Source organism: Anomaloglossus baeobatrachus, chromosome 11 (assembly GCF_048569485.1).
Source record: "Anomaloglossus baeobatrachus isolate aAnoBae1 chromosome 11, aAnoBae1.hap1, whole genome shotgun sequence".
Taxonomy (NCBI): Eukaryota; Metazoa; Chordata; class Amphibia; order Anura; family Aromobatidae; genus Anomaloglossus; species Anomaloglossus baeobatrachus.
Window position 1 is genome coordinate 140,546,804 of NC_134363.1, and position 13,868 is coordinate 140,560,671.

At 54.9% G+C, this 13,868-nt stretch overlaps 1 protein-coding gene across 1 annotated transcript in view; it reads left to right on the forward strand.

The window, feature by feature from the left end:
- Nucleotides 1–13,868, forward strand: part of LOC142255977 (putative oxidoreductase YteT) — a 198,269-nt gene that overhangs the window by 33,627 nt on the left and 150,774 nt on the right. The gene's annotated exons all lie outside the window — the stretch shown is intronic.

Consider the following 13,868-nt stretch of genomic DNA (forward strand, 5'->3'; position numbering starts at 1 on the left):
CTCTATGGTGTGAGCTGTTGCCTTCAATCGGGTCTTGGCTGCTGAGAAACCCCGGAGGTTCCTTTCGCTAACGGATTTGACCGGTTTTACGGCGACTCCTAGCCTGGTCGGGGTCCGTAGGCCCTGCCGGATGGTGCTGGCTTCTCTTCACTCCCCGATCCGGTACCGGCGGGCCACCGCCCATCCCCGGTCTGTACGGTTCACTCCAATCAGCCTCTTCTGCAGACGGTCACCACCGTCTGCCAACCTTGCTGAGTGCCCGGGCCACACACCCGGACACAGTCAGTCTCCTCTGCTACCACTTCACTCTCCAAAACTGTACTCTCAACTCTTCCCGCCTCCAGGACTGTGAACTGCTTGGTGGGCGGGACCAACCGCCTGGCCCACCCCCTGGTGTGGACATCAGCCCCTGGAGGAAGGCAACAAGGATTTGTATTTGGCTTAGGTGTGCCTATCCGGGGTGTAGGGCGCCACATTCCCCCTTAGTAAAATGCAGACCGTCCGCGGGCTGCCCGTCCATCACCGGTTTTATTTTCACAACTGCAAAAGAGTAAAACGGTAAAACATGTAAAAGCATCATAGACATTTTACAACGGTACGGCTTCCGCTCTTCTCCCACCCAAACAACCTGGCCCTGATGCTGCCCCTAGGAAACAGGCAGCACCCCTTAACCCCAGTCCAGCACCAAGTTGCCCGAGCGGGTTATGTCTCTTTCAGGGGACCCGCGTCCATGGGGACCCCTGAACCCCCGGAGGATTGCCACCGGTTACGGTAGTGGCGGGCCTGGGCCATCCCTTTCCTCCAGGCCCATGCTCCAAATCAGCCTCTCCGTAGGCGGCAACGGTATCAAGCCAACTAACATTTTTATTTACATGCCACTAAGTTTGTGGTTGCCTTGCCAGTTCTCGGGCTTGTCCATAAGCAGTTCCTTACGCAACGGTTTGCAAACAGTCCCTTCGGGGACAACAGTTGCCGGCAACTGGCCGGTTCAATCACGGTACAATCAGGTGAACTTCTTCGGTTGATTTCTTTACTTATCATTCAAAACTTTCAAACTGTACACTCAACACATAAAGCCCCCCCCTTTTAAAGAGTAGTTTCCCTGTACCTAAGTGGGGGTCTACCTAGGTTGGGGCGAGTGGACCTTCGGGGTCCGGTGTCAGTGGTGACAGGCAGTGTGGCAGAGGGAACAATCAGTTCCTCCTCCCGGCTATCATGTGGGGCAGGCGGAGGCGTAGGGGAACTGGGTACAGGTACATTCCTGGGCACTGGCTCGCGGTTAACCGTTTCCATCATTTCTTCATCCACGGGTTGTGGGAACAGTATCACTGGAAGGATCACCGCGCCGTTCTGTGTAGGCCAGTCTGCTGGAAAATCACCCATCATAGTGTGGATTACCTCTTTTTCCTTCTCCACTGGACTGGGAACTGGAGCCTCATCCGCTACTCTCAATGCTGGCGGGCACATTTTCAGGTGGTCTCGGGAAACCGTAGCCAAAGTCCCCCCCCTGGTCACGGCTGATCTGGTAGGCCTTCCCATTCTCCCACCCTGTGGGCTGGACTACATACGGGGTTTTTTCCCATTGATCATCCAAATTGTGGGCCCTTCTTTTCCGCTTCAGCACTACATCCCCAGGTTGGAAGGGACCGACAGGCGCCTTCTTGTTGAAGCACTGCTCCTGTTCTTCTCAACATACTCCTGGACCTGTCGGTACTGTGCTCTCAGCCGAGTGTCCCATTCAGTTGTCGACGGGAGTGCTTCTGGAGCCTCCAGGCCCATTTCCAGATCCACCAGTAGCCGGCCGGGACGAGCTCTCATCAGGTATGCTGGAGTACATTTCGTAGAGCTGGAAGGGATGTTGTTGTACATATCGACCAGGTCAGGTAGCTTCTCCGGCCACAAGTTCCGCTCTTCCAGTGGTAACGTCTTGAGGAGGCCCAGGACCAAGTGGTTCATCTTTTCACACATGCCATTGGTTTGGGCATGGTAAGGCGTGGTCCGGATTTTCTTGCAGCCGTACAACTGGCAAAACTCCTGGAATACTTCTGCTTCAAAGGCCGGACCCTGGTCGGTAAGCACCTTCTTCGGTACCCATGCGGTCGACAGAAATAAGCCTGGAAAGCCTTAGCAGCGGTGCGGCCAGTTAAGTCCTTAACTGGGACAACCACCATGAACCTCGAGTAGCGGTCTACGATGGTCAGAGCGTAGGTGTACCCACTTTGGCTGGGGGTGAGCTTTACATGGTCAAGGGCAACCAGCTCCAGCGGTTGGTGTGTAATGATCGGGTGCAGGGGTGCCTTCTGGCTGGCCTCGTCCTTCCTTCTCAATACGCAAGGGCCACATTCCCGGCACCAGGCCTCGCCAGATTCCCGCATTCCTCTCCAATAGAACCGCTCTCTCAACAACATCTCCAGCTTCTTCCACCTGAAGTGCCCAGCACCATCATGGTATGCTTGCAGAACGGTGGGCACGTTAGCCTGGGGAATCACCAGCTGGCGGATCTTCTCGTGAGTCTTCGGATTAATCAGCTCGCGATACAACTTCCCCTGGTGTAGGTACAGCCGGGTCCGTTCTCGCCACAGACGTTGGGCTTCGGCAGGGGCAGCAGGGTCTATCCCAGCAGAACCCTGTTCCACTAGGGTCTTGACCAGGCGGACAGCAGGTGCCTGGTCCTGAGCTTCCTGCCACTCCTGTCGGGGCAGCGGATCCAGGTTCACCCGTTGTTGGTGGACATGCACCTTCTCAGTGAACGGCCGGTGAAATGCAGGTAACTCGATCTCTTCGAGGTCATCATCCTCTGGCCCCTCTTCCGACAGGTGGGGCATCCTGGAGAGTGCATCGACATTGACGTTGGTACGGCCGGCCCGGTACTTGATGGTGAAATCTTAGTTGGCTAACCTGGCCACCCACCGCTGTTCCAACGCGCCCAGATTGGCCGTATCTAGATGGGTCAGCGGGTTATTGTCTGTATACGCGGTGAACTTGGCCGCGGCCAGGTAATGGCGGAACCGCTCGGTGATAGCCCACACCAGTGCCAAGAGCTCAAGCTTGAAGGAGCTGTAGTTCTCAGGGTTCCTCTCAGTCGGTCGGAGTTTTCGGCTAGCATAAGCTATCACCTTTTCCCTTCCTTCTTGGACCTGGGATAGAACAGCCCCCAAGCCCACATTGCTGGCATCGGTGTAGAGGATGAATGGGCGGCTGTAGTCAGGGTATGCTAGGATTTCCTCTCCGGTCAGGGCCGCTCTCAGCTGGCGGAAGGATTCCTCATGCTTTTCTTCCCACACCAATGGGGCTCCTAGGGGTCTACCACCCTTGGTCTGTCCCACGAGGAGGTCTTGCATGGGGGCAGCTATCTTCGTGTACCCCTTAATGAAGCGACGGTAATATCCCACCAGGCCCAGAAACTGCCTCACTTCCCTCATTGTGGTCGGTCTCGGCCAGTCTTGGATGGCGGTGATCTTCTCGGGGTCGGGGGCGACACCTTCTGCACCAACCACATGTCCTAGGTACTGCACTCTGGGTTTCAGCAGATGACACTTTGAGGGCTTCAACTTCATCCCATATTTAGCAAGGGACGCGGATACCTCGGCTAGGTGCTCCAGGTGGGCTTCATACGTCTGTGAGTACACAATCACATCATCCAAGTACAGCAAGACGGTCTCGAAATTTAGATGCCCCAGACAGCATTCCATCTGCCGTTGGAAGGTTCCAGGGGCATTGCACAGCCCAAACGGCATGCTATTGAACTCGCAGAGTCCCATAGGAGTGGCGAAGGCAGTCTTCTCTCAGTCTTCTGGTGCCACGGCCACCTGCCAGTACCCGCTGGTGAGGTCAAGGGTGGAGAAGTAGTTAGCGGTTCTCAGCGCGGCCAGGGACTCTTCAATGCGGGGCAGAGGGTAAGCATCCTTATGCGTTATCTGGTTAATCTTCCGGTAATCCACACACATTCGCATGGTGCCATCCTTCTTCTTAACCAGCACCAACGGGGCGGCCCAGGGACTACAGCTGTCCCTAATAACCCCTGCCTCCTTCATGTTCCTCAACATGTCCTTGGCGCATTGGTAGTGCGCGGGGGGAATAGGCCTGTATCTCTCTTTAATAGGGGGGTGCGTACCGGTAGGGATGTGATGTTGAACCCCTTTAATCTGCCCAAAATCTAGAGGATGTGACTCGCCCACCCCAGGGCTATGGGACACCCGGTGCCGGGCCGGACTAGTCCGGGGGTCGTCAGTGTTGGCGGGGCCCGGCTCCGTGGCCCTGGTGGGTGTCAGTTTAAATATGGCTGGTGACTTGGGGTTTGAATAAAGTTTGTGTTCGTGACGCCACCTGTGGTATGCGGCTATTAAGCCGCTGCTGCTGTATGGGGCCTCCCGGGCTGTTGGAATGGCAGCTAGGAGGGTCCTGCTCCCCACAGGTGGAGCGGTACCCCGGGGCAACAGTTGGTGTTCATGAGAGTCTATGGTGTGAATAACACGGTGCAGAGCCGACAGGCAGTGAAAGAAACAGGCACAAACAGTAGTCTCTTTACCTTCTCCTCTTTTACTCGGCAGCAGTTTAGTCCAGGGAGACCGTCACAGATGGTAAAGATGGTCCGGCCGGCCTGGAAGTGCCTGGGGGTGATCTTTGGCCAGTTGAGTATGAGGCCTACTCCCTAATCTTTCTTTTCTTTACTATTATAGGACCCTGCACTCTGAATTTAGCAAAGGCCCTCCTGCTGCTGGGACCAGTGGTTCATCCCTTTTTCTGTGTGGTAGACTGCGCAGGCCCTCTCTGGTGCTTCTCTGCTGGAGTCCACACCGGGCCCTTGGGATGCAGCTGTACCTTTTAGATTGCTTCTGGGCCAGGGGGCTTGCAGCTCTCCTGCCCTCCGGATTCGGCTACCAGGGAAGGATTTATACCCTGGCAACCACAGACTCCGATGTCCGAGTCTCTTCTGTGCCTCTCTGCACTTCTTGCTTCACTGGGCCAAGCTATTCCAGCTCTAGGCCCCAGTTCCACAAGACAGCACACTCTGCGTCTGCTTCCTATCACTTCTCTCTACAGACTGAACACTACTTCCTCCCTCAGGTCAGACTTAAGGAATGCTCCCTGGAATTTCAGGTTCAGAGCTCCCCCTGCTGGCCGGAGGGAGAACTGCGTTGGATGTTAAACTTACTGGCCAATGGACCTCCCAATTACCTCCAGGCTCAGCATTAACCCTTTGGAAGGGCAATGCTGTTGTGGCGACCAGGTCCTGGGGCGCCACAGATGCTTGCTAAAAACCCGCTCATACTCCTGTACCACCTGGTATACCCCTTCCTTGTGGTGTGTGGGGGTATCATCAGTGCCAACGTGTAGCTCTCGACACCACTCGTCTAACTCCCCCAGGGGTGAGGGGGAACCGGCAGTAGGCGGTGTGATCGGGGGAACGGCTTCATGGATGGTGTGGGGGTCTAGAGTGAGCAATTTAGCAAGGTTAGCGTACCGGGGAAGCCTAACCTCTTTCTCCCTACAGTTCAGCACTCCGTACGGGTACTATCCCTTTCTTGACGTCTACCACCCCTCGGGCGGCCATTACTGTGGGCCAGTGTTCGGAGGATATGGGCTCTATCATGGCGGGGTAGTCCCGTCCCTGGGGCCCTACTGCTGCCCTACACCAGATCATCATCTCACTCCTGGGTGGTACAATCAAAGGGGCCGCATCCATCACTCTCACTCCTCCAATCTCTCCTCCTATTGAGTTCACATGCTGGCGATACATCAGGGCCCGGATCTCACGCTGCACAGCTCTCTGTGGGCTCCCCGCCGCCATGGCGGCCAGCTGCTGCAGTAGGGTCAGCACGTCACTCATACAGTGCTCCATCACATTAGTCCCTAACACTACCTTCGGGTTATGATCACTAGGTTCATTCATTATCACAATCAAACCCTGGTGTTGCAGTTCAGCTCGTCCCACGGTCATGGCCACTTGTTTGTACCCCACTTGGGTCAATGGGAGTCCATCAGTGGCAATCAGGGTCATACTGCCATCTGGGGGGGCTAGTTCGTCTTTTCCCCAATATCGCTGATACAGTGTGTATGGTATTGTGGTTACCTGCTATCCAGTGTCCAGGAGAGACATCAGCGGGATGCCGTCCACTGCCAGGGGGATGATGGGCCGAGCTCCGATGTACCGGTCCCGCCAGTCGGGGGGCCACTGGGTTCGACTCCTGAACACTGGCCTGTGGCCCCAGGGGTTGCTCGTTTAACGGACACCGTCGAGAGTAGTGGCCGGGCTTGCTGCACCTGTAACAAATCGGAGGTCCATACCGTGAGTCGTTGGCCCTTCTCCGCTGCATCCAGGGGACGTTCTCGGGGCGGTCGGCGAGCTGCAGCTTCCCCGGGGGCTGGGACCTGGTCGAAGGCTGGAGTGCGGCGAGGATCTTGGCGAGGTCCCCATCCATGCGGCGGACTTGGGCAGCCAGTTCCTCCATCATTCCGCTTGGGGCTGCAGGTACCGCAGGTGTTGGAAAGGCAGGGGCCACCACGACTGGAGCAGTCTCAGCTGGCCATGGGGCCGCCTCAGGGACTTCCGATGCTGGAGGCTGCAGAGCTTTAATGGCCCGTTCCTTTAACACGGCAAAACCCACATCGGGGTGTTCTAGAGCCCACAGCCGGAGTTGCTTGCGATCCTCCGAGGACCTCATCCCCTGTACAAACTGCTCCACTAGCATTTTATTGCTGTCCGCATCGTTGATGGTGTATACCCGCTTCAGTGTGCGGAGGGCTGTTTGCAGACGCAAGGCGTAGTCCCGAATGCTATCCGCAGGCCGTTGCCGGCATTGATAAAACTGCATCCGCAGCTCGGCTTCGGTACGGGTCTCAAAGGCAGTCTGTAGCTTCTCAAAGATGGTGGCTACAGAGGACCGGTCCCCCTCGGCCCAGGTCTCCGCCTCCTGCTCAGCTGCGCCGGTTAGCTGCCCCAGCACTACCGCTGCACGTTGCTTATCAGTTAGGGGGTATAGTTCTAATAGCGGGCTAAGCTTCTTTCGGAAGACCTGCAACGCATCAGGTTTCCCATCGTACTGCGGCAGCCAGGTAGCTCCGGGCACGTAGGGCAAGGAGAACGGCATCACCTGAGCGAGAGCTGGGGCCGCGGCACCTCCCGCCAGTGCGGCTGGGACCTGGGCGGGCCCATTCCCATCCACGGTTGCCACCGCAGCTGCGACAGCCGCTCCTCCAGCGGCTCCGTCGGGCGCAGACATCTTGTTTCCGTCCCCCTTAGTCTTTTTCCGGCTCCTCCTCTACAGGGGCGGGGTTTTGGCTTTCGCTCCTCCACTGCTCGAGGAGACGCTCGAGCGGGGACTTTTCGCGCCCAAAATGGCGGCTTCTCAAATTTTTCGGCCGGACACCTCCGGCGGTCACAAGGCGCGCCTCTATCTGACGGCAGAGCGGTAAGATCCTGTTCGTGACGCCAAGTTGTCGCGGGCGGAGGAGGGTACGCTGCGCTCACCCACTGCTCGGGTCCGGCTACTGCTGCTCGGTGGTGGCTCGAGCGGTGGGCCGGATCCCGGGGACTCGAGCGGCGTTCCTCGCCTGTGAGTGAAAGGGGGGATTGTTATGTGGTTTGGGGATATTGTCCGTGACGCCACCCACGGTTGTGGGGAAGTTGTGACACCACCGCTGCTCTGGACGGGGATCCCTGGAGCGATGACAGGGAGCAGCTTGGATGTTGGTTCTTCCCTCCGTGGGTAGGGGGGTTGGTTGTCCCGGGGCCCGGTGAGGGGTAGGGATGGCAGGCGGGTTACGGGGCCTGATGAGGTGCAGGGTCGCGGGGGCAGCGCTGTGCTGCACGGCACGGTGGTACTCACTCAGCCAGTAATTCACACAGAGTCTCTGATCAAACAAACGGCTGGATGGACGGGTCCCACAGGCGGCTGCGGTTGTTCTCCTCCCGGTAGGTTGATGGTGACTGCCTTTCCCTGCACCTGTGTTGTAGCTTCCCACCGGTAACCCGCTCCCCAGCTTGGATGGATGCTGAGGGTGCCCCTTTTGCCCGCAGGCTCTGGCCCTGGCAACTGTAGCCTTGGCGGTGACTGTGTTTTCCCTCTATGGTGTGAGCTGTTGCCTTCAATCGGGTCTTGGCTGCTGGGAAACCCCGGAGGTTCCCTTCGCTAACGGATTTGACCGGTTTTACGGCGACTCCTAGCCTGGTCGGGGTCCGTAGGCCCTGCCGGATGATGCTGGCTTCTCTTCACTCCCTGATCCGGTACCGGCGGTCCACCGCCCGTCCCCGGTCCGTACGGTTCACTCCAATCAGCCTCTCCTGCAGACGGTCACCACCGTCTGCCAACCTTGCTGAGTGCCCGGGCCACACACCCGGACACAGTCAGTCTCCTCTGCTACCACTTCACTCTCCAAAACTGAACTCTCAACTCTTCCCGCCTCCAGGACTGTGAACTCCTTGGTGGGCGGGACCAACCGCCTGGCCCACCCCCTGGTGTGGACATCAGCCCCTGGAGGAAGGCAACAAGGATTTGTGTTTGGCTTAGGTGTGCCTATCCGGGGTGTAGGGTGTGTTGGTGTAGTACCTGTGACGACCTGGCTTGTCCAGGGCGCCACACATACAGCCTCTGTCTCCTGTCTGTATAATACACCTCTTTGTCCTGTATTTTATCTACTATCCATTACCTTTCACTTCTTCATCCATCCATTTTATAATATTTTTTTGTATTCATTTGTATGCGTTCTGTCTGCCCTTTTCTCTACCACACCAGCTTTATTTGTTACTAATAAATAATGTTCTTATTTACCTCAAGTTCATGACTTAAAGGGAACCTGTCACCTACTCACATGTGGGGTGGTCCAATATGTTGCGGTCCAATATGTTCTGGTCCAATGGGTGCCGCTGGTCTCAGTCCGGCGTGTCCTCTATTCTTGCGATCGCTGTCCTCCTTCCCAGCTCCGTGTGGATGACCTGGTTGCCGAGCATGGACAGCATGCTTCAAATCATCCCACAGATTTTCAAAGATATTCAGGTCTGGGGACTGGGATGGCCATTCCAGAACATTGTAATTGTTCCTCTGCATGAATGCCTGAGTAGATTTGGAGCGGTGTTTTGGATCATTGTCTTGCTGAAATATTCATCCCCTGCGTAACTTCAACTTCGCCACTGATTCTTGCACATTATTGTCAAGAATCTGCTGATACTGAGTTGAATCCATGAGACCCTCAACTTTAACAAGTTTCCGGTGCCGGCATTGGCCACACAGCCCCAAAGCATGATGGAACCTCCACCAAAGTTTACTGTGGGTAGCAAGTGCTTTTCTTGGAATGCCGTGTTTTTTTGCCTCCATGCAGAACGCCTTTTTGTATGACCAAACAACTCAATCTTTGTTTCATCAGTCCACAGGACCTTCTTCCAAAATGTAACTGGCTTGTCCAAATGTGCTTTTACATACCTCAGGTGACTGTTTGTGGCGTGCTTGCAGAAACGGCTTCTTTCGTATCACTCTCTCATACAGCTTCTCCTTGTACAACGTGCGCTGTATTGTTGACCGATGCACATTGACACCATCTGCAGCAAGATGAAGCTGCAGGTCTTTGGAGGTGGTCTGTGGATTGTCCTTGACTGTTCTCACCATTCTTCTTCTCTGCCTTTCTGATATTTTTCTTGGCCTGCCACTTCTGGGCTTAACAAGAACTGTATCTGTGTTCTTCCATTTCCTTACTATGTTCCTCACAGTGGAAACTAACAGTTTAAATCTCTGAGACAACTTTTTGTATCCTTCCCCTGAACAACTATGTTGAATATTCTTTGTTTTCAGATCATTTGAGAGTTGTTTTGAGGAGCCCATGATGCCACTCTTCATAGGAGATTCAAATAGGAGAACAACTTGCAAGTGGCCACCTTAAATACCTTTTCTCATGATTGGATAAACCTGCCTATGAAGTTCAAAGCTCAATGAGGTTACAAAACCAATTTAGTGCTTTAGTAAGTCAGTAAAAAGTAGTTAGGAGTGTTCAAATCAAGAAATTGATAAGGGTGCCCATACTTTTGCATCAGTCAAATTGTGTTTAAATGCGGATTGCACATTTTCTGTTAGTACAATAAACCTCATTTCAATCCAGAAATATTACTCAGTCCATCAGTTATTAGATATATGAAACTGAAATAGCTGTTGCAAAAATCCAAATTGTTATAAAGAAAAAAGGTTAACATTAATAGGGGTGCCCAAACTTTTTCATATGACTGTGTATATATGTATAATATATATATAATATATATACACCTACTAGGTGTACCAGCTGTAGCACCCAGCGTTTCCCAGGATAGCAACTGTCTCTCTGTTTCTCTCCCAGTCTCTGTCTCTCTGTCTCTCTCTGTCTCTTTCCCTGTCTGTCTCTCTGTTTCTCTCCCAGTCTGTCTCTCTGTCTCTTTCCCTGTCTCTGTGACTTTATGTTTGTGACTGTTAAAATTAAAAATTTAAGGAGGTTAAAATTCCCCCTCAAGACATAGTCTTTGACATTCCTAGAGTCAAATGGAGTGTCTGTGCAAAATTTCGTGATTGTACATGTGACGGTGCGATTCCCTTTAGCGGACATACATAATACACTCAGCTGTATAATATATATATATATATATATATATATATATATATATATATATATATATATATATATATATATATATATATATATATATATATATATAATATATGTGTGTGTGTGTACATGTATACACACACACACACATTGTGTGTGTGTGTGTGTATATATATGTATATGTGTGTATCTATATATATAATTGCCTTATTCTGTCTGTCTGTCTGTCTTGCTCCAAAATTGTGTCCTTACGGTGACACAAAGCTGATTGGCCGCTGGGCTCGCCATGGCCCCGCCCCGCCCCCCGCACGGATTGGCCGCTCGCCCAGGCTGCGCCCCCACATGGATTGGCCGGCCGCTCGCCCAGGCTCTGCCCCCCCCACAGATTGGCCTCTCGCCCCGGCACCCTGCAGGCATTGGCAACTCGGCCACGCCCCGCCCCCCTCACGCAATGCACGCTAGCTCTGGCCCCGCCCCCCCACGCATTCCCCGAACCGACACGGTCACGGAGCCACGACTCCCAGGTGAGTACTGTACCCCCGGGAGCCCACATCAGCGTACGCCGCCAAACCAGCCGACACAGACCCTCGCATTGCTGGGGCTGGCCGGTGTATGCTGGTGTGGGCTCCCGTGCGAGCGGTGAACGGGATACGCTGGTAACCATGGTAGCATAGTTACCAGCGCATCAAGGTCCTGCAGCGGCGGAACATACACACACGCACACACATAACAGCGCACACACACACACATCAGATCACACTCACTCTCACACACACCTCACACACACATCACATCGCATCCACACACTCACAACATCCTGGGATATCGCTTGCTTCTCGGCGGCGATACTGTGCTGTGAGCTTCCAGGACCTGCCGGAGGATCAAATGGCCAGAAGCATGTGGTATCTCCGGATGTTGTGAGTGTGAGCGCGTATGTGCAATATCGTCAATGTGTGTGTGCGTGAGTGTATGCGATCGGTTGTGTGTGAGTGTATGCGATCGGATCTGTGAGTGTCGGCAGAGGAGCACGGCGTGCTGGAGGAGGCTGGGAGGAGAGAGGCTGATCCTGGGGAAGGCTGGGATGGGGAGGCTGAGAGAAGAGAGGCTGATGCTGGGGGACGCTGAGGCTGGGGTAGGCTGGGAGAAAGAGGCTGATGCTGGGAGGAGAGAAGCTGAGGCTGGGGGAGGCTGAGGCTGGGGGAGGCTGATGCTGGGGGAGGCTGATGCTGGGGGAGGCTGATGCTGGGGGAGGCTGATGCTGGGGGAGGCTGATGCTGGGGGAGGCTGATGCTGGGGTAGGCTGGGAGGAGAGAGGCTGATGCTGGGAGGAGAGAGGCTGATGCTGGGAGGAGAGAGGCTGATGCTGGGAGGAGAGAGGCTGATGCTGGGAGGAGAGAGGCTGATGCTGGGAGGAGAGAGGCTGATGCTGGGAGGAGAGAGGCTGATGCTGGGATGAGAGAGGCTGATGCTGGGATGAGAGAGGCTGATGCTGGGATGAGAGAGGCTGATGCTGGGATGAGAGAGGCTGATGCTGGGATGAGAGAGGCTGATGCTGGGAGGAGAGAGGCTGATGCTGGGAGGAGAGAGGCTGATGCTGGGAGGAGAGAGGCTGATGCTGGGAGGAGAGAGGCTGATGCTGGGGACAGAGAGGCTGATGCTGGGGACAGAGAGGCTGATGCTGGGGACAGAGAGGCTGATGCTGGGGACAGAGAGGCTGATGCTGGGGACAGAGAGGCTGATGCTGGGGACAGAGAGGCTGATGCTGGGGACAGAGAGGCTGATGCTGGGGACAGAGAGGCTGATGCTGGGGACAGAGAGGCTGATGCTGGGGACAGAGAGGCTGATGCTGGGGACAGAGAGGCTGATGCTGGGGACAGAGAGGCTGATGCTGGGGACAGAGAGGCTGATGCTGGGGACAGAGAGGCTGATGCTGGGGACAGAGAGGCTGATGCTGGGGACAGAGAGGCTGATGCTGGGAGGAGAGAGGCTGATGCTGGGAGGAGAGAGGCTGATGCTGGGAGGAGAGAGGCTGATGCTGGGAGGAGAGAGGCTGATGCTGCGGGTAGAGAGGCTGATGCTGGGAGGAGAGAGGCTGATGCTGCGGGTAGAGAGGCTGATGCTGGTGCAGCATGGGGGATGGAGCACGATGGGGGGTGCGCAGCATGAGGGATGGAGCACGTTTGGGAGTGCGCAGCATGGCGGATGGAGCACCTTTGGGAGTGCGCAGCATGGCGGATGGAGCACGTTTGGGAGTGCGCAGCATGGCGGATGGAGCACGTTTGGGAGTGCGCAGCATGGCGGATGGAGCACGTTTGGGAGTGCGCAGCATGGCGGATGGAGCACGTTTGGGAGTGCGCAGCATGGCGGATGGAGCACGTTTGGGAGTGCGCAGCATGGCGGATGGAGCACGTTTGGGAGTGCGCAGCATGGCGGATGGAGCACGTTTGGGAGTGCGCAGCATGGCGGATGGAGCACGTTTGGGAGTGCGCAGCATGGCGGATGGAGCACGTTTGGGAGTGCGCAGCATGGCGGATGGAGCACGTTTGGGGGTGCGCAGCATGGGAGATGGAGCACGATGGGGGGTGCGCAGCATGGGGGATGGAGCACGATGGAGAGTGCGCTGCATGGGGGATGGAGCACGATGGGAAGTGCACACCTCCCCCCAACACACACACACACGCGCGCGCACTGCACAACACACCACACACACACACACTGGAAACCACAAACAACTGCCCTACACAGACACCCACACACACAGACAACGGTGCACACACATAACACCCAACACACAAACACCGCGGCACACACAAATATACGCACATACCGCACAACACACACATTGCACAAAACATACCTCCCCCCAAAACACACCACACCCACACAAACCGCGCAACACACACACAACGCTACAGACACACAGCGCTCCACAAACAACACAACACACGCAACACACATACAACACCGCTCTCACCCCCCGCCACACCCAGACAACACCCAGAACATGTACAGCCCCTACACAAACACTTGGTAACTACACAAACAACATATATATATATATATATATATATATATATATATATATATATATAACAAAAATCATACATGAACTACACAATACACTATACACAATACGTAAATTCTAGAATACCCGATGCATAGAATCGGGCCACCTTCTAGTATATATATATAATATCGTGATGTGATCACTGGTGATGTGCACAAGGGGAGATATGAGTCGCCGCGACTCTTGATGTCGGTGATGTGAACCCGGATATAGTACTCCAGCATATTAGGTGCTGAGA